Source organism: Canis aureus, chromosome 11, assembly GCF_053574225.1.
Source record: "Canis aureus isolate CA01 chromosome 11, VMU_Caureus_v.1.0, whole genome shotgun sequence".
NCBI lineage: Eukaryota > Metazoa > Chordata > Mammalia > Carnivora > Canidae > Canis > Canis aureus.
The window spans coordinates 32,103,394-32,121,968 of NC_135621.1; the positions used below are offsets into that span (position 1 = coordinate 32,103,394).

General features: G+C 41.1%; 1 long non-coding RNA gene across 8 annotated transcripts in view; it reads left to right on the top strand.

The window, feature by feature from the left end:
* LOC144323813 (uncharacterized) overlaps positions 1-18,369 on the top strand; it is a 71,765-nt gene extending 53,396 nt beyond the window's left edge. For all 8 annotated transcript variants that reach the window (XR_013389146.1, XR_013389147.1, XR_013389149.1 and 5 more), the window contains 2 exons: positions 17,225-17,325; positions 18,052-18,369. This is a non-coding gene — a long non-coding RNA (uncharacterized LOC144323813). The remainder of the gene's footprint in view (positions 1-17,224; positions 17,326-18,051) is intronic.
* The last annotated feature ends 206 nt before the right edge of the window (positions 18,370-18,575 follow it).

Sequence of the window (18,575 nt, forward strand, 5' to 3'; positions counted from 1 at the left end):
ACATTGAACTGAGAACATGGTGGACACTTAGGAGCTTGCATGCTGTGTTTGAAGAAGCCCCTTGGTAGCGGTCATAAGGCAGCTATGCTGAGGACCAAGCCACATGTCTTTGTAGCACTAATCATTGCACATTTGGTGTAACACTACACCATAGACAAAAGACTGGTGGGGAAAAAGTATGTGACCCTGAGATGTGGGATGATGACATTTCAGTGGGTATGGATGAGGCTGAGACTACAAGTTTAAATCCTGAATTTCTCAAATTCCTCTGAGCCTCCGTTGTTTATGACACAATTCTACCTATGCACCCCCTTTGAGTCCCACCGGGCAGTCACCATCAGCCACCCTGCCATCTGAGGGGCAGTTGCATTGGAAGCTGAAGTTGATTATCCCAGAACTCACTATCAGCACATTGCCTTGTCTCTAGGCTTGTTACCGGACCCAGCAGAGCAAGGATTGAGAAACAGAAGATTGTTCCTACAAGAAAGAAATTATTCACCATAAGAATTTCAAGGCCTGAACAGCAGGCATGGGACTGAATTATAAGGATATTAGTATAAGGTGGAGAGAATATTAAGTTCTGATGGGCCTAATTTGTGAACTTGGGACCATCTTTCTAGGATTTGGGATTGAATGTGTTGGTTAAGCCATGTACCCTGGATATTCATGATCTACTAAGTTGGATCACTGAAGCTTGGACTCAAAGAGTTTAAGTTAATGAGGTTTAAATACTGGAACTTCCTTGATAATGTTTCAGAGAAGGGAGTCTGAAGGCTCAAGGAAATGGGTATGTAAGAATGGATCTACTACATGCCATCTCTTTAGCTTGCCCCTAACCATATCCTCACAGGAGAGCTTGGAGACAAGCCCTTCTCCAAGCCATTAACACATTCACTAATGAAAGAAGCCGAAGCATCCTTACAGCACTTTGTGTTGGCTAGTTCCTGTGGGCTGGAGATTTGGGAACTGGATATCCTGATCTTGGTGGAGTTAATGGGATTCCACACAGCATAAGCTATATGGCAGCTCTTCACCATTAGAGACAGGTAACGAACAGGATAGACACAAGGATGGAGTGGTCACAAAAACGTTTTACCTCTCAGGTATCTGTGGAGGTGATTAATTGATCAGTATCACTACACACAAAATAATCTACTAAGGTGCTGCTTTATATATACAGGGAGAATTCTAAGACTATTGGGTAGGATTATGACTTGAGATCTGCAGTGGGGATTTTCAGCTTTTTCTTAATCCCTAGACCAAAACCAATTCACATATCCACAACCTCTCAGCCATGGGTGAGACTGGCCCTCCTTGAAAAAAGGATCCTGTTGTGTTTCTCCACTTGTATAAATGTAAATCTTCCTCAAAGACTTCTCCAAAGGGATCTGCAGTCATTTATTAGGGTGTTATGCACTGAAAAAAAGGATAGTAGCTATGTCTTCCATGGTCATTAAATACTGGCTCCTAACTGATTCTAACATACAGAGGCCTGAAATATTGCCATGGTTCACTTTTCAGTGTAGGGCCTCATAGAGACTAGGTAATAGATGGGATCTTGGATCTAGAATGTCTTATATGGATCCAGTGGCCCAAACACCCACCTGTCATTTCTCCCCAATCCTGGAATATATAGTAGGAATATATTTACAGAATTGTCACAGTAAGGGCTATGATAGTTGAGAGGGCCAAGACCAAGTGAAAGGCCTTGTAACTAATGTGAACTGACAACTATCCCCAGAATAAGACACATAAATCAGAAATCAGTGCTTCCAGCAGGGATTTGAGAGATTGCAGGAATCATGGTTCCTACACAATTTCCATTTAACTCATCTGTTTGGCTGCTACAAAAGGCATTTAGATCACAGAGTATGACAGTTGGTTATCACAAATTTAACCAAATGGTGCTGCTACTCCCAGCCATAGTTCTGGAAGTAGCTACCATCTTTACTGAATCAACCCAACACAGTTCCTGCCACATGTAGCCACAACTAGCAAATGTTTTTTTGTCCCAACCAATTAGTAAGCAAAATCAAAATCATCCTGTGTGTATAATAAAGCAATATATCTTTACTGTTTTGACCCAGGGCTGTGTCTGCTTTCTTGGTCTTTGTCACTGTAATCTAGAGGGACTGTGACTAATTCTCATAACCTACCAAATATCACCCTAGTTTGTTACATTGATGACATTATGCGAATTGGTTACAGTTAACAGGAACCCCAAATGTCTTAATAAGATATATCCATGTTAGAAGATAGGGGATAAATCCTGTTAAATTTCAGATACCTAGCATATTGATGAGGTTTCTGGGGTCCAATAGCCCTATGCTTATCAGCATTATGCCACTGCAATTAGAGCCTGCTTGCTGTACCTTTCATCATGCACCATGAAGAAAGAAGCACAGCACTTGTGGGCCTTTTTGTGTGTTGCAGACAACATACATCGTATTTGGTCATGCTCCTCTGACCTGTTTATTGAGTAACTCATAATGATGACAGCTTTGAATGGGGCTTAGAGCATAATAATGCTCTGTAACAAGTTCAGTCTGTAGTGTAAAGCATTTCAAAGCTTTTTGATGCTGTAGGCCCAATGGTATTGAAAACATCTATAGCAAACAGCGATACTATATGAAGCCTCTGGCAAGCCCCAAAAGGTGCTTGACTCCTAGTGTTTGTAATGAGGACTTATTCTGTGACAATTATTCTCTATTTGAAAAGCATTTACTGGACCCTGGTAGAAACTGAATGTCTAGCCATGAGACACCAAGTGACTATGAGACCTGAGTTGCTCATCATGACCTTGATGTTATTTGATACACTGAAGCATAAAATTGGCACATACAGTAGCATTGCATTACAAAGTATAAATGGGACATATGGAACCAGGCCTCAATTGTCTAAGAGATACAAATAAACTGCACTTACAGATGGTAAGACTCCCCTAGAGCCTCATCTACTGCTTTGCTGCCTCTCCCTCAACTCACACCTCTGGCTTCATGAAAGGTTCCCTGGTGATCAGTTAATGGAGGAAGAAAAAGTATGGGCCTGGTTTAATGATGGGTCTGCAAAGTATGAGAGCATATGCTGGAAGTGGATGACTGCTGCACTTACCCCACTCTGAGATGTCTCTGAAAGAAAGAAATGAGGGGCTGCTGGGTGGCTTAGTCAGTTAAGCATCTGACTTTGGCTTGGGTCATGATCTCAGGGTCTTGGGATCAAGTTCCACATTGGGCTCCCTGCTCAGCAGGGAGTTTGCTTGTCACTCTGCTCTTCCACCTGCTTGTGCTCTTTCTCTCTCTCTCTCTCTCTTTCTGTCAAATAAATAAATAAAATCTTAAAAAAAAGAAAGAAATGAAGGAGACTAATCCAATAGGAAGAACTTTAGGCACTACATCTGGTTGTCCAATTCATGGGGAAAGGAAAAATGATCTGAATTGTAGATGTACACTACAGACACAAAAGTAGTGGCTATTGGGTTGGCTGACTGTTTAGGGTAAAGAACAAGATTAGAAAATTGGGGACAAAAAGATCTGTAAGGAAGAGATAAACTGGCACCTAGAATAGGTAAAGAGAGTGAAGTCATTTATCTCCTACATTGATTCCTATCTGAGGACATCCATTGCAAAGGAAGCTCTTATCAATCAGGTAGACAAGAAAGAATGTCTTGTGGATGTCAGTCCCTACACACCTTAGGGCTTGCTCAGTGGGCCCATGTGGGCATGACAGCCGAGATGGAGGCTATGCATGGTCTCAGCATCATGCACTCCCCCTCATCCTGGCCTGGCTGCACCATGCTGAGTGCTTAACTTGGCAAGACCGGAGGCCAATTCCAAGTTTCAGATATGGCACCATTCCAGAGGGAAGTGGTTAGGTATCTGTTAAAATAACATATCATTGTACCCCTCCTCTCACAAATAGGAAAACTCTTTGTTCTACAGGGATAGGCACAAATTTTGAGTGTGGATTAGTCTTCCCAGCTCAAATTGCTCTTTTAGTACCAGTGTTCTTAGTTCAAAATACATTATGAAACACTATCTGAAACACTATCTCTGTTGACCAAGAAACTCACTTTATAGCAAAGAAAGTGTAGTCATGGAATCATATCCATTGTCTTCACTGATCCAACCATCTCTCCACTATTCAGAAGCAACCAGCTTGACAGAATGAGGGAATGGTTATGAAGGTCTCAGAATGGCACCATGTGGGAGCCTACTATAGGTGCATGGGGTCCTAACCTACAGAATGTAAGAAATACTATAAACCAGTAGATAAACCACAAAGCCAGAATGCACTGGTTCATGTGGATGTAGGAACAAACTCATTTGAAGACTTTTTGGTTCTTGTCCCAGCAATCTAGGGCTTGGTGGCTTTGTAGGTAGTACTACCCAAGGAGTAGTATTTCCACTATCATGGTTCCAGTGATTTGTAAGCTAAGGTCTGGCCTTTTTGGGGTCTTCCTGTGAACAAATCAATAGGAAGAGGAAGGATCCCCATATTGGACTGCATGACTGCCCCCAATTGTCATGGGACCATTGGAAATTATATTTCTGCTACAAAATAAGGCCATGCTTAGCTTAGGGAGGATTTGCTGAGGTGCCCCTTAGTACTTGGTCAGTGAAAAACTTCCAACCTCTCAAGACTCAGATCCTATGGAAATGAAAGCTTCCTTAAGATCCCCATCTTCCTGAGCATACTGGTAGAATGTCAGAGAAGTAAAAAAAGTAGTGGAAGAAGGTGGCTAGTGCAGAGGCAAGGAATGAGATATATTTTAAGTTAATGGTACATTTTTTTTTACCTCCTCCCTGCTCCCAGATACCTTAATATAAGGATACTGTTATGTAACATTTTAAATATTAGTGAAAGTGAGTTAACACAACTATGCAATGATACAATAAGAAATGAGGTCTGTGCATCTCCTGGGCTGGAGATAAAAACTTGTGAAGCATATGACAAAAGTACAAGTGGTATTTTAAATTTTATTAAATGCCTGTGATATGCCAAATACCATGCTCTGTGCTGGAGATGCAAAGGTTAAAGAGAATAGTTCCTGCCCCAGTTCAACAACCTCAAATTTGGAAAATATGAAGAAAAGGAAAATTTACTAAAAACATTAAGACCTCAACACAAAACGTACTATTTTAGTGTATTTCTTTTATTTCTTCTTTTCCCTTGGTTCACACCATAAGGATAAACTTAAACACTGCTTTTCTCCATTGTACTGAGTCTTTTCATTGTATCTCCCCTGATCTCTTTATGTCTCCTTTCCCCCTGTTCTGTTCCTTGAACGGTTGATGTGAGTAGATGATATAAAAAAATCCACTTACTCTCTAGCTTCTCACTGGTCTTAGCCAAAGGGGGATCTTGGAAAGTTATTGAGGATATGAAAATGAACAAAGAATAACCTTATCAAAAGTCCTGAAGTGTTCTCATGCATCTTCCATTTGTCATAGCTTACCTTTAATACCTCAACAGAAAATAAGCTTTACAAGTCTCAGGAGGAGGAAAGATTTCCTCTTTGCCCAGCAATAACGTAGCCAATGAGAACCACCACAACTCAGCCAATGAGAAGTTGCCACCTCCCTAAACTCTCACTCTTCTCTAACGGACTTTCATTTCAAGCGGTCCCTCCCACCTTCCTCCTTCTTCTCTATAAAGGTGAGCCCCTCTTCTTGTTCTGAAGACTTGCCTTTGGTTGGCTATGGTTTGCATGTCCTGAGTTGTAAATCCCCTGCCATTCCTGAATAAACTCATTTTCTTGGTAAACTAATTAACTATGTTTATTTTTAAGGTTGATAGGGAGAAGAAGGGGAATGATAATAAAATATTCTCCTGTATCACTCCATGGAGACTGGCTTCAGGATGGCTGTGTCCCTTGACTTAAAGAAGTCATAAGTCCTATCAAGGTGCACCTCACCACACAACTCTCCTTGCTCCTTTCCCACACCTCATTAGACTTAGAGGTTGCAGGAGCTCTTTTATTAGCTACATGTCATAAGTTTTCCTATACTCTGCCCAAAACTTTGTAAATAATTTCTTTCCTAAACCTGTCTCAAATCAATCTAATGTGACCTCATCACCTATTTCCTTCCAGAACCCTGACTGATATACTTAGTAACATCATATAAAGCATAGATGAATATGTTATAATTGACACCATTTTCTCGTCTTATAATGATTATTATACTTATAATTATTATTTTGAACTATTAATAACTATTATTTTGAGCTAATAATAACTATTATTATTATACTTATAATGATTATTTTGAATTATGCTACAGAGAGCCTCTTGCTAATGTGTCTCCTTCTATGTCTCTTCTCACTCTAATATTTAAAAATATTTTTAGTTTAGATTCTGAAAATTGAGAATGCCCCTTAAAATTATCTGAAGTCTTTTCAAGTGTCTTAGTATGAATTATGAAAATGTTTTATAAAAGCATTACACAAATTCCTGCTACTCCATGCAGTGGATAAGTGTGATAACTTCTTTATACCAATATCAAATATTTTTATTTTAAAAATTCATATTTTATTTTAAAATTTTCCATTATCTTAATTGCTATTGAGCTTATATCTTTTCTCACATTAACAGATATAGCTTCTTCATATTTGAATTTTCTGTATCTTTCCCATTTATTGATCTATGTATTGGTATTCTTTTATATTGATTGATATGAGCCATTATTAGAAAAAATTAACACTTTGTTATTACTCACTGCAACTATTATATAAAGTCTTGTCTTAGCTGTTGTATGTCTGTGTATCAGGATTTTAAAAATTAAATTGTAAGTGGTTGAATCTGTTAATCTTCATGCTTTATTCTATTGCTCTAAGCTTGAAAAGTTCTTCCTCCTCTGGGGATTTAATTCTTATTCACTCTCTTTTTTCTCTGGTTTTTCTAAGATTTGATATTTTTATATTTAATTATTTAACCCATCTGGAATTGATTTCTCTGCAAGATGTGAAGTAAGAGCCTAAAATTGATTCCCCCCTCTAAATTGCTACCCAGAGGTCCTAGCCACATTTGCTAAATAATCCTTCTTTTTCTTACTTATGTGTGATGTCTCCTTTATCATATATTAAATTCTCATACATACTGGAATCTATTTATAGACTATCTATTTTGTTTCATTGATCTATCTATTCCTGTCTGTCTATTCTTACCTATTCCTATCTATTCTAGTCAAAAAGGACTACTTTAGATATGCATGGAATAAGAAGATATACAAGGAAGAGACAGGCTATTTGGGGTCAACTGTAAAAATTTGATGTTATGATGAAAAAATCATACTCTTTATTTTTTCCTTTTTCTCTTTTCTTTCAGGAAAATACCTCATTAAAAAAGAAAGGTCAAATATTAGTCAACAGGGTAGTGGAAGCTAAAAATGGGTAAAAGTTATTTTAAAAAGAATAAAAATTTTCATGTATCTTTTTTAAATGAGCACAAGTCTCCTGGCCTACTAAGCAAGTTACTGGTATCTTCCATGATCCAGGAATTGTGTCTGAACTTAAAATCCATGATCTCATTAATCCTCAAATAATTCATTCGTGGGACATGTGTTATTATTCCTGTGTGTCACATCTCCAGAATTTCTCAGGCTTGGGCAACCCAACCATGATTCAAAATAGACTCCCAATAACAAAGACAGAACACACTATTTTTTTTTTGGCTTTATCCTCAATTATAATGTCAGAACCACAGTACTCTTCACATTCTTTACAAATAAGCCAGTGGAATCCACAGCCTATGTGGTATGCTCTATGATTAGTCCTCTCATCACCCAGATGGCAACTTAGAACTTACCTCCTGTCCTGCTCCAATAATCTTGATTATGCTCCACCAAGACACCATCAATTATGCTGAAACTTTCCAATATTCAGCCTAGGCTGCTCATGCCTCATATTCAGGGAAATAGAGCAGGTCTGGGGGGAAAGAGATGAGGCACCTGCAGTGGAAAGAGGATAACTAGGCTTAATCAAGGAATTGATTGGATCCCTAAGGATATCCAAGTTGCAAAGACAAAACACAGGTTCTGATGCTAATAAAATTAGGAAAATAATAATGAAGTTGTTTAACTATAACCAAAGGATGCCACTTAACAGTTCCTGTGAACCAGGAGGAAGTCAACAGGGGCTAGATGACCATCTCCCTCTGTCTTTGTGCCCTATTTAATTTTTTCCCTTATGACTTGGATGAGGCTGAGGAAGGTACATTCATTGTGTCTGAAATTAACATTGGAAACATAAGTACACATAGGGTGAGGTAATAGGAACTCAAATCATTCTCAGCAGATTGATCAGTGGACCCATATAACTGACTTGGAATATCATAGGCAGCTCAAGTACTGGATCAGGACCAGAAATATGTTTGAGAAAGGCTAAGTGCTAATCGATTGTGACTACAGCATGGCTGCTGCAATCTTAGCTGTCCTATCTTCCAGCTTGTTTCTTTTCCCCACCACATTCTGTGTCACACACATTAGTTGCTCAAGAGATCTTTATTTAGTGTGGTAGTCAGATATCTAAGATCGGGATCCCTGGGTGGCGCAGTGGTTTAGCGCCTGCCTTTGGCCCAGGGCGCGATCCTGGAGAGTCAGGATCGCATCCCACGATGGGCTCCCGGTGCATGGAGCCTGCTTCTCCCTCTGCCTATGTCTCTGCCTCTCTCTCTCTCTCTCTGTGTGACTATCATAAATAAATAAAAATTAAAAAAAAAAACAAAAAACATCTAAGATCATCTCCAGTGATTTCTCCCCATGTACAATTCCCTCCCCTGTGAATACGATGAGATATCACCCTATGTTAGGTTATAAGACAAAAGGCATTTTGCAGATGTAATTACGGTTACTAATCAGTTGTCTTTGATATAGGTTGTTCAGGTGGGCCTAACATAATCACATAAGCTCTTTAAAAGCAGAGCTTTCTCTGGCTGGTGGCATAAGAGGAAGCCAGAGGGACTTGAAGTGTGAGAAGGACTTGATGCAATGTGGCTGGTTTGGAGATGGAGAAGGGATGTGGGCAGGCTCCAGGAGCAGAGAGTGACCCTGGCAGTGAGACATGGGAGCCCCAGTCCTGCAACCAGAGGAACTGAATCCTTCTATTAATCTAGATGAGCTTGGAAGTGGATTCTGCCATAGTGTCTCCAGATAATGGCCCGACCCAGTTGACATCATGGTTTTGGCCGTGTGATACCCTAAGCAGAGATCCAGTTAAACGCATCTGATTTCTGAACCACAAAACTTTGAGTTAACATCTGAACATTGTTTTCAGTTGTTGCATTTTTTTGTCATTTGTTATAGACTTCATAGAAAATGAACACACTTGGTTAATGTGCCTTGATATCATGGTAACAACAACAAAAACAACAGAAATAGTAATTTATTGCAAGCCTGCTACCTGTTGAGCACTTTATAGGACTTTTCTCAATTAACTCTCAGCTCAACTCCATGACCTAGGTTACAAATTGCTCGAAGTGGCCTACTAAGTAGTAAAGCCAGGATTTGAACTCAGCTGAGGCCTTATGTTGAAATATAAAATGATCCTACTCCCCATACTTTCCTGCCTTGGTTCGTTGGCATCCCGCTGGCCTGCAATCTCTTTGCGGAATTCTTAGATACAGGTGCCACACTCCCACATCATCATCATCATCATCATCATCATCATCATCATCACAATTTCCCTCTCACTGTGGTACCACAGTGTCTTAGGGATACCTTCCTGTGCTCCAGCTTCCCCAAATTCCCTCCCCATCAAGGCTTCTCTGGCTACCCAAACTCTTGAATCCCTTAATTCTTCCTCTTTGCCTTAGCACCAGTTATTAGCATGATCTATTTGGCATTCAGTGCCCTGCAGCATTATGACAATTTCCCCCATATTTTATTTCTTGTATTTCTACTCCCAGTAGAGTATAAGCCCCATGAGGGAAGCAACATTTCTGTTTGGGTCAGTGCCAGGTCCCAAGCACCTAAAATAGTTGTTAAATCATTGGGAATACTCAATGCATTTTTGTTGAATGAATGAGTAAACTTGGATACTTCTCATTCTCTCACTCAAATTTTGGTGATCTAGTTCATTTAAAATCGCTTCTTCCAGAGTTCTCTCTGCATGGCCTTCCATTCTCTGCTATATCTGAGCTTCTTGGAGGTCATGCTGAAGATGAAATGTTGGAATTCTCCCCTGAACACATAGCCATTAGTGCTCTAGCTATGGAAAGGAAATACCATTTGTTGATTACCTGCTTTGTTCCTGGCCTTCATTAGGTATTTTACATGTATGCATTATCTCATATAACAATCATGCTACTGTACAAAGTAGATGTTATAGCACCTATTTAACCAATTAAGAAATTGAAGATCAGGGAAGCCAGCCCAAGGTTCTCTGTCTAGTAAAGGCGATAACCGTCATTCAGGTGTTCCCGAATCCAAAATCCACATCTTTCCCCTATAGCATGACTACTAGAAAGTCAGCACTGTGAAAATGGGTTCTTGGTTTTTGTTTATTTCTACATTTTTAGTGCATAGCACATATTTGGAGGTCAATGTATATCTGAATAAAACTAATCAAAGGACAAATAATTGAATCATGCTTTGTCTCTAGTCCTACTTTAGAGAGAAAGACTCTCATCTTTCATCCAAGTGACTTTGATTTATTTTCTCCTATATATGTTTCAGCACACCTTCCACTTTCTTCTTGGCTTAATAGGGGTATTAGCATATTGGAATTGGAAAGGAATTGAAAGGGTTCTTAGAAGGTGGTTTTTCAGCCTCCCACCAATGTAGAAATCTTTTTTATAGCATCTTGGACAGATGGTTGGCCAGTCTCTGCATGAACACCTCCAGTGACGGAAGACAGAAGAGAACAGGAGGTGGCCTGCTTTATTTTGGAAGCAGATCTGGTGATTGGAAACATTTTCAATGAAAAGAACTGGATTCTGCTATGTCAGTAAGGATTCTTCATGTTGCAAAAAGCAGAAAGAAAAACTGAGGTTGGATTTTAAAATAGTGAGAATTGATTGACTCAATAATTGCGAAGTTCAGTGCTCAGGTGAGTTCCAGGTATAGTTTGAGTCAGAGATCCATAGTGTCCTCAGAGTTCTGACCCATTTTGTGGGCAATCTCTGCGCCCTGAAATCCTCCCTGGGATACTTTTACTTTGTGATGGGAAAAAAATAGTAAGAGCACATCTAGGACCTTCTAGCCACATACTACCATGATACAGAGGAAGAAAGAAAGAGCTTTTATTCCAACCAATAAAGCAAAAGTCGTGAGGCTTACTGATGAGACAGGACTGAAACCTGATTAACTTGTGGGTCCAGGATAATGAAACATGGTGACTGATGGAGTGTCAGTCAAGGATTCCAGGAATGGCATGATCTGGGAAGGCAATTGTAATGTACAACATTGGCGACCCTGCAATCCTTCCACCCTTCCAACAGGAACCAGATTTTATTCATGGATCAACTCACTGGCCATGAAGTCCAAGTGACTCAGAGGAAGCCACTCTATCCATACATAAATTCGATGGTTAATCTCTGATTAGCCTAACATAATAGTACATAAACCCCCTGGTGACTGCTATTGGCCTGGGGGTAGGCCATAACCTAACTTGAACCAATCAAATAGAGATGAAAGATGCAAAGATTATATTCTGTGCTGGAGAAGAGGTTTTCTTCTCTCTTTCATGGAGATGAAGAGGAAAGTGTTTAGTTCTGATTGCCACCAGCAACCACTTTGTGACAATAACAGTAAGTGGTCAGACTTCAGACAAAGCAGCAGAATGTAGATGAAAGGATCTGGTTATCAATACTACTGTTGAGCTTCTAATATTTCTATGACTGAACCCCTCCCACCAGTAGCTCCCAGTAACCTCATTATTCAATTCTTCTTGAGTATTTCCCTTTGTTGAAGTCAAAGTTGTCCTTATTGACACAAGTAGAATGGATGTTGGAGTGGCTGTTGACAGGCAGGTGCAACCTCTTGGGATCCTTCTGTCATCTGTCCATTGGCTCAATTTCCACCACTCAAGAGTTTAAGAATGGGTGTCTTCTGACATGGCACAATGCTTTTTAAGTTAGCTAACATGCCAGCCTTCGAATTCTCACAACTTCCACCAATGCTAGGATTGATGATGGTTTGTTTTGTCTTGAGTGACTGTGCCATCTGCACTTACAGACCCCTGTCTCTGGTTTTTCTACCAGGTAAAGCAATAGCATTTAGTGCTGTGCCTCTGGTGTTGACTGTAGCCCTTGTTGGAGTCTGGTTCTGATATGCTCACAGATAGGGCTGTGATCTTTCCCAGGGCCTGTGAGTGAGTCTGTGAGAAAGAGAGCAGATCCCTAAAGCCATGATGGTATATGCATGAGGATGTGTTTCTTGGAGGTGTGCAGCAGAGAGTATAAATCTGCTGGTTAGCTGCAAAAGAATACAAATCAGCCCTCATTTGTATTCATTGATTCCACAAGCAAGCGTGTTTGGGAGGCTGCAGGGTGTAGCACACTCCAGATGAGGTGGGAGAAAGCCAGAATTCAGGTCTCGGCTGTGCCTCTAACTTATAAGTGAACTTGGGCACATTATTTGCTGAATGAGTCTGAGAGTCTTCTCTATGAGGCAGGTTCATTAATAACTGTCTGCAGAATAGTCATATTCTTATGGGTCTGACAGGCCCATCCTTGAACCCCAGCTCCACCACCTGCCAATTGTACAGCCCTGAGCATGTTACTTAAACCTCTGAGCCTTGGTTTCCTTATCTGAACAGTGGGAATTAGGATACTCCCTCACTCAGAGGGCTACTATGGAGAGGAAGTGAAGTAGAACCCATATTTCAGAAGAAACTGGGCACATGGTAAACACGAAAGCCCCATGAGCAGTTCTAATCAATATTATTCTCTCATAGGGTTGTTGTAAATAGAAAATGAGATTTTATTTTCCCAATTGATCCAACCCCAAGAAGTAGTCATAATTATATATCAACAATAAAAACTGCATTATGAATTTAAATGATCACTGATATTGAGCAATACATAGCAATCTACTAAGATAATAGAAATATCTATCTTTAGACTAATAGGATTTTAGAGATGATTTAATCCTGCTCTCTTGTTTTATAGCTGAGGATACTAAAGTACTATGAAACAGAATTACTTGCCAATATCCAGAGCTAATTAAGGGCAGACTGGGACTAGAAGCCAGATCTCTTGACTCAGATATGGTTGTATTTCCATCTGTTGCATTTTATATATGAAGAAGTCAAAGTTGGAGACTAATGAGTTGCCCATGGTCACATAGGTCAATAGTGATAGATCTAGGACTCATATCTATGTATGTAACTCACATGTCCGGTGTACTTGGTATATGCTGAGCAGTGTTCTCAGTGCCTTGTGTGTATCAGATCATTTAATCCTCCCTACTTCCCTATGAGTTAACTATTAAGACTCCCAGTTTTCAGATATGGGGATGGAGAACAGACAGGTCAAATAAATTGCCTAAGGGTGCACAGGGCACACTCACATTGACCACCTGGTTTCTGAGTCTGTACACTCCCCCATCACAGTGTCCCTCAGGCACCAGCAAGTCTGAACTAACCAGTTATAGCCCACACAGAGATCAGCAGCACAAGTACATGCAGTTCAAGTGTGGCTGTATCATTAGAATAGCCCATGGTAGAATACTGGCCACTGACCTGCATCCCACTGGGGAAGGAGACTGCCTTGCCCTCCACCTCTGCATTCTGGAAAAACCACTGCTGGACCAGCACTGACATCCAGCAGCAATCTACTGGCTCACTGGATGTGCGGGGCCAGGATTTAACATCGAGTCTGTAGGAAGCAAGAGCAAGAAATGGGGGTCCACCTGCTGACTGGATTCTCCAGGTCTAGATGAAGCATTTGCAGCAGAGCTGCCTCCTTTGTGCTGATTAAACATTCTTGGACCATTTCAGGGCAGTCGAAAGAGCCCCAGTAGGAAATTCTGGGCTTCTTGGTAATCTGGGCATATGGGGAGCTTGACAAATTAATCGTACCATTAAAAGAGATGTGACTTTATTTGTTCTGCAACTAGTTACATGAAATAGTAGCAGGGACATTTAATGAGAACTTACAGTGCTCCAGGCACAGTGTCAAGTAATTTACATAACTCCTTTAATCTTCGCGACACAAAGGGGTAAACTGTATAATCCACCCTTTGTACACCAGGCGACTGAGCCCCAGGAAGTTAAATCACTTGTCCAAGGTCACAAAACTAGGGTGTGGCAAGATATTCATAATCAAGATTTCTAATAGCAAAGGATGTCCTTTTCACTGTGAAATGCAGCTATGCTTAAATATGGAGGGGAAAAAATAGTAAACATGCTAGATGAAAGGATGCATGTGTGTTTTTGTGAGTTCTCTGGCAGGGAAAGAACTAAATGATCAGTGTATCTTGCCTTTAAGAGAAAAGTTTTAGTGGAAGAAACTGGTGTCCAAAGGGAGATGGCGGGGGGAAGAGCCCTACTGAGCGAATAGGCTTGCCAGGTGAACTTGGCCAAGTCAATTTTCTTTCTAGTCTAGAGAGCAGCCCAGCTGGAAAACTGGGCACAGCAGAAGAGTCTTTTCTGAAAACCAAATTTCACAACTGAGCCAGGCTTTGTCCCTTGGAAAGAAATTGCCACAAAATGAAAGGCAGGAAGGGTCCTTTTCTAACTGGAAGAGCGATATCAGGGCTGTGTGAGAATGCTGTGCCAGGAGGCAACGCAATTAGCGAATCTTGACACCAGTGGCTGCTTCTCTCCTGGGCAACGTCTGTGTCGGAGCCAACATCTGCCAGCTTACCTTGCCCAGCCAGGACAGGGGCTATGCCAGCCTTGCTGCCCACGCAATCCACGCCAGAAGCACTTGGCAGGGCTCTGCTGTCCCCCCTCTTTCCACTACCCCCTCCGAGGGCTCTGTGGCATGGCTATCTTGAGGAAGGGACAGACTAAAGGCGCCAAGTGGTCCCACAATCAATATTAATGCTGCCAACACAACCCCTTGCCTGTAAATACTGACCATGGCTCATAAGACAAGATAAGCCCAATAAATAAGATTGAAGTGGACACTGAGCATATTAGAATGTCTTTGCTGCAAGGCGCCTGCAAAATGTGTTTGTTCAATAGAACTAATAATATTAGTTACCATTGACTGAGCTGGGACTCAGTGCCAGCCCCTCTTCTAAGTGCTTTGTGCACAACCTCTCAATGGATCCTTACAACCACATGGGGAGGAAGGTGTGATTTCACACTCCATTCTACAAGCTGGGGAACTGAGGCCAGTAGGCCAGGTAACCTGACCCAAAATATTGTGAGTGGCAGAGTCCAGGTAGGGTAAGAATCAGCCTCAATCCTAAAAACTGTCTCTCCACACTGCCTTCCCCCAGTTCCATCCCTGGCTTAGTGGATTCTGAAGCACATACCCCAGACAGCCAATCCCTTTTAAAAAGAACACACAAAAGAGCACTTCTGCCTACTGCATATGCTTTTGTGCCCATAGATTCACACCCATGACTAGCAATAGTGGAGTTTCCCAGGTGTGATAAATCTAGCTTGTGACTCTGGTCAAAAAAGTGATTCTCAGAGTAAGTTTTGGAATTTTAAGCAAAAATCTGTGTATTCTTTCTCTCTCTAGGCCTTAATCTCATCTCTAAATCCAGAGGACAGGATGATAGAATAGCTGAAGTCCCTTCTACCTCCCAAACATTAAGATTTCTCAGAATATCTGCACCACAGCCATGTTGGAAACAAAGGGAATGCAACCATCCCCGATGCACAGCAATGGTGTATTAATGTTGGGTCTATTACTCTCTGTCCTTCTCCCCACAAATGGCCTCTTTCTCCTTTTCCATCTGTCCAAATCCTCTCAAATAGCATGATCCCAAGTCATGGACCATCTGCTTCCTGAGGCCTTCTATGAGCCCCTGAACTAGAGGTAGCCTCCTTTTCCTCAAAACCATGTGAGCTAGCAGCCTATGAGTGCCTTCTCTGTGCTATCCTGTAGCACACCAAGGTTGAGAATCCCATGCTTGCTCTCTTGGACTGGCCAGCAAATGTGAACAAAGCAGATGGCCAGGGGGTAGTTGTGGCTGGGGTGGAGGAAGGAGGAGCATGACAATGAAGGAAGTGTGTGTAAAGACTTGGAGAACAGTGGAAGGGGTGAGATGGTTCATAGGCACTGAGTGTGAGACTTTGGGAAGAGGCATACAAACCTAAAAAGTAATATTAGGAAATCTTGGAATCAATGGTGTTCTTATCCCTTGGCATTTTTAAGTAAGAATACTGGGGGAAATTTGATTACCACTGATTGCCTTTTGGTAACTAGACTCTTTTTTTTTAAGATTTTATTTATTCATGACAGAGAGAGACATGGGGGGAGGGGGAGCAGAGACACAGGCAGAGGGAAAAGCCGACTCCATGCAGGGAGCCCAAGGTGGGACTTGATCCCAGATCTCCAGGACCAGGACCTGGGCTGAAAGTGGCACTAAACCGCTGAGCCACCCGGGCTGCCCCTAGACTCTTTCTTTGAATGTGACTATACAGAGATTGGGCCATGTGGAGCACTGGGATTATAAGGTTTACAGCAATGATGTTAGCTGACACTATTCCCACCAGACTCTAAATCCATCTGCCTCCCACTCCAGGTCTGAGATTTGCCCCATTGCCTATGGTTCCCTTCATGTCAGTTTGCTTTTGTTCTTGCTTTTCTTTCTGCCTGAAATTCCTTTTCTTCCCATGCTCTGGAAGCCTGCTTTCTTTCTTTCTTTCTTTCTTTCTTTCTTTCTTTCTTTCTTTCTTTCTTTCTTTCTTTCTTTCTTCTTTCTTTCTTTCTTTCTTTCTTTCTTTCTTTCTTTCTTTCTTCTTTCAAAAGATTTATTTATTTATTTTAGAGAGAGAGCATGAGCCAGTTGGGGGGGGGCAGGGCAGAGGAAGAGAGAATCTTCAAGCAGATTTCCTGCTGAGCATAGAGCCTGTTGTGGGGCTTAATCTCAAGATCCTGAAATTGTGACGTGAGCTGAAATTGAGTTAGATGCTTAACCGACTGAGCCACCCAGATGCCTCTGGAAGCCATCTTTTGAGAATTTTCTGAAGCACCACCTTTTCTGAAGTCGGCTGACATCTTAGCCAATAGCACTGTCCACTTGCTCTGTGGCTGGCACTGTAGCTGGGATAGATATGCTCCATGACGGATGCTATAGGCTTATCTCTATTGATTTGTTTACAGATCTGTGTCCTCTACCACACAGTGCAACCAGAGGGCTGAGACTCATATTGGATTCCTCTTTAATCCCCAACACTCAGTAAATGTTTGTTGAATTTGCAAAGGTGAGTACTTTCAGAGCACCTAGTACAGAGTTTTATAAATTATTAATAATTAATAATATCTCACATTTACTCAGTGTTTACTATTTACCAGAGAGTATGTCAATGTTTTTTTTTAAGGTTTTATTTATTTATTTGAGAGAGAGAGAGAGAGTGGGGGAGAGCACATGTGGGAGGGTGGAGCAGAGGGAGAGGGAGAAGCAGACTCCTCACTGACCTGGGAGCTCGGTGCGGGGCTGGATCCCAGAACTCTGAGATCATGACCTGAGATGACAGCAAATGTTTACCCGACTGAGCCACCCAGGCATCCCATGCCAATATTTAAATGGATCATCAGATTTAATCTGTTCAACAACTCTGTGAATAACCTTATGTGGTAGGTTCTACTATTATGCCCATTTTGCTTATAAGAAAAATGAAATTTAAGAGGATTAGCTCAAGGTCTCTACTACTAATAAGCAGCTGAGCCAGGAATCTAAACTAAACTGATCTCATGTATTCAACCTCAAAATTATATTACATCAGGAAGGAAGCAAGCATAAAGGGAACAAATTATACGTAATATGAGAACAGGGGCTGAATATTACTAAGATATACTAATGAAGTAACATATCTAAATTTTAAGTAAGCATGCCTCACCTTATAAATCTTGATAGCCACCTGGGGAAGCTTGAGGTATACCAGAGTAACAAAGCGATGATTGGGATCATTCCTGCTCCTTCTCCCTAGGACAGCTGCAAATCTTAGAGCATATTCACTTGAATTTCTTCAGCAAGAGACCAACTCGAAGACATCTTCGTGCACTAAGAGAAGGTGCCCTATTTGGAAAGTGTCAAAAGTCACTGGGATCCACACCTGGTGGGCTATGAAGCAAGAAGAAAAGCTCCACTCTCTTAATTAAGAAGTTAAATGCAATGTTACAGTTAGAGAACGTTCTTTGAAGCCATGAAGCCTTCAGTTCCCATCTCTTCCCTGCCCCTTCAAAAATGCGTGACTTTGGGACAATCACTTAACTTTGAGCCTCTATTTCTTATAGTAAAATGGAAATGATAATAACATCTACTTTCCAGTGGAATTTGTTGTGCAGCTGAAATAAGATAATGTATGCAAAGAATATGCACAGGGCTTGGCACATAGTAAACATGAGGTAGTACTCTGGCAGGTATGACTTTAAAATTGTAAGCCTTGCTTTCAAGTGCACATGAGTGTGTGCTCATGAAGTACAGGCCGTTCCTAGTCAGAAATCCAGAAAA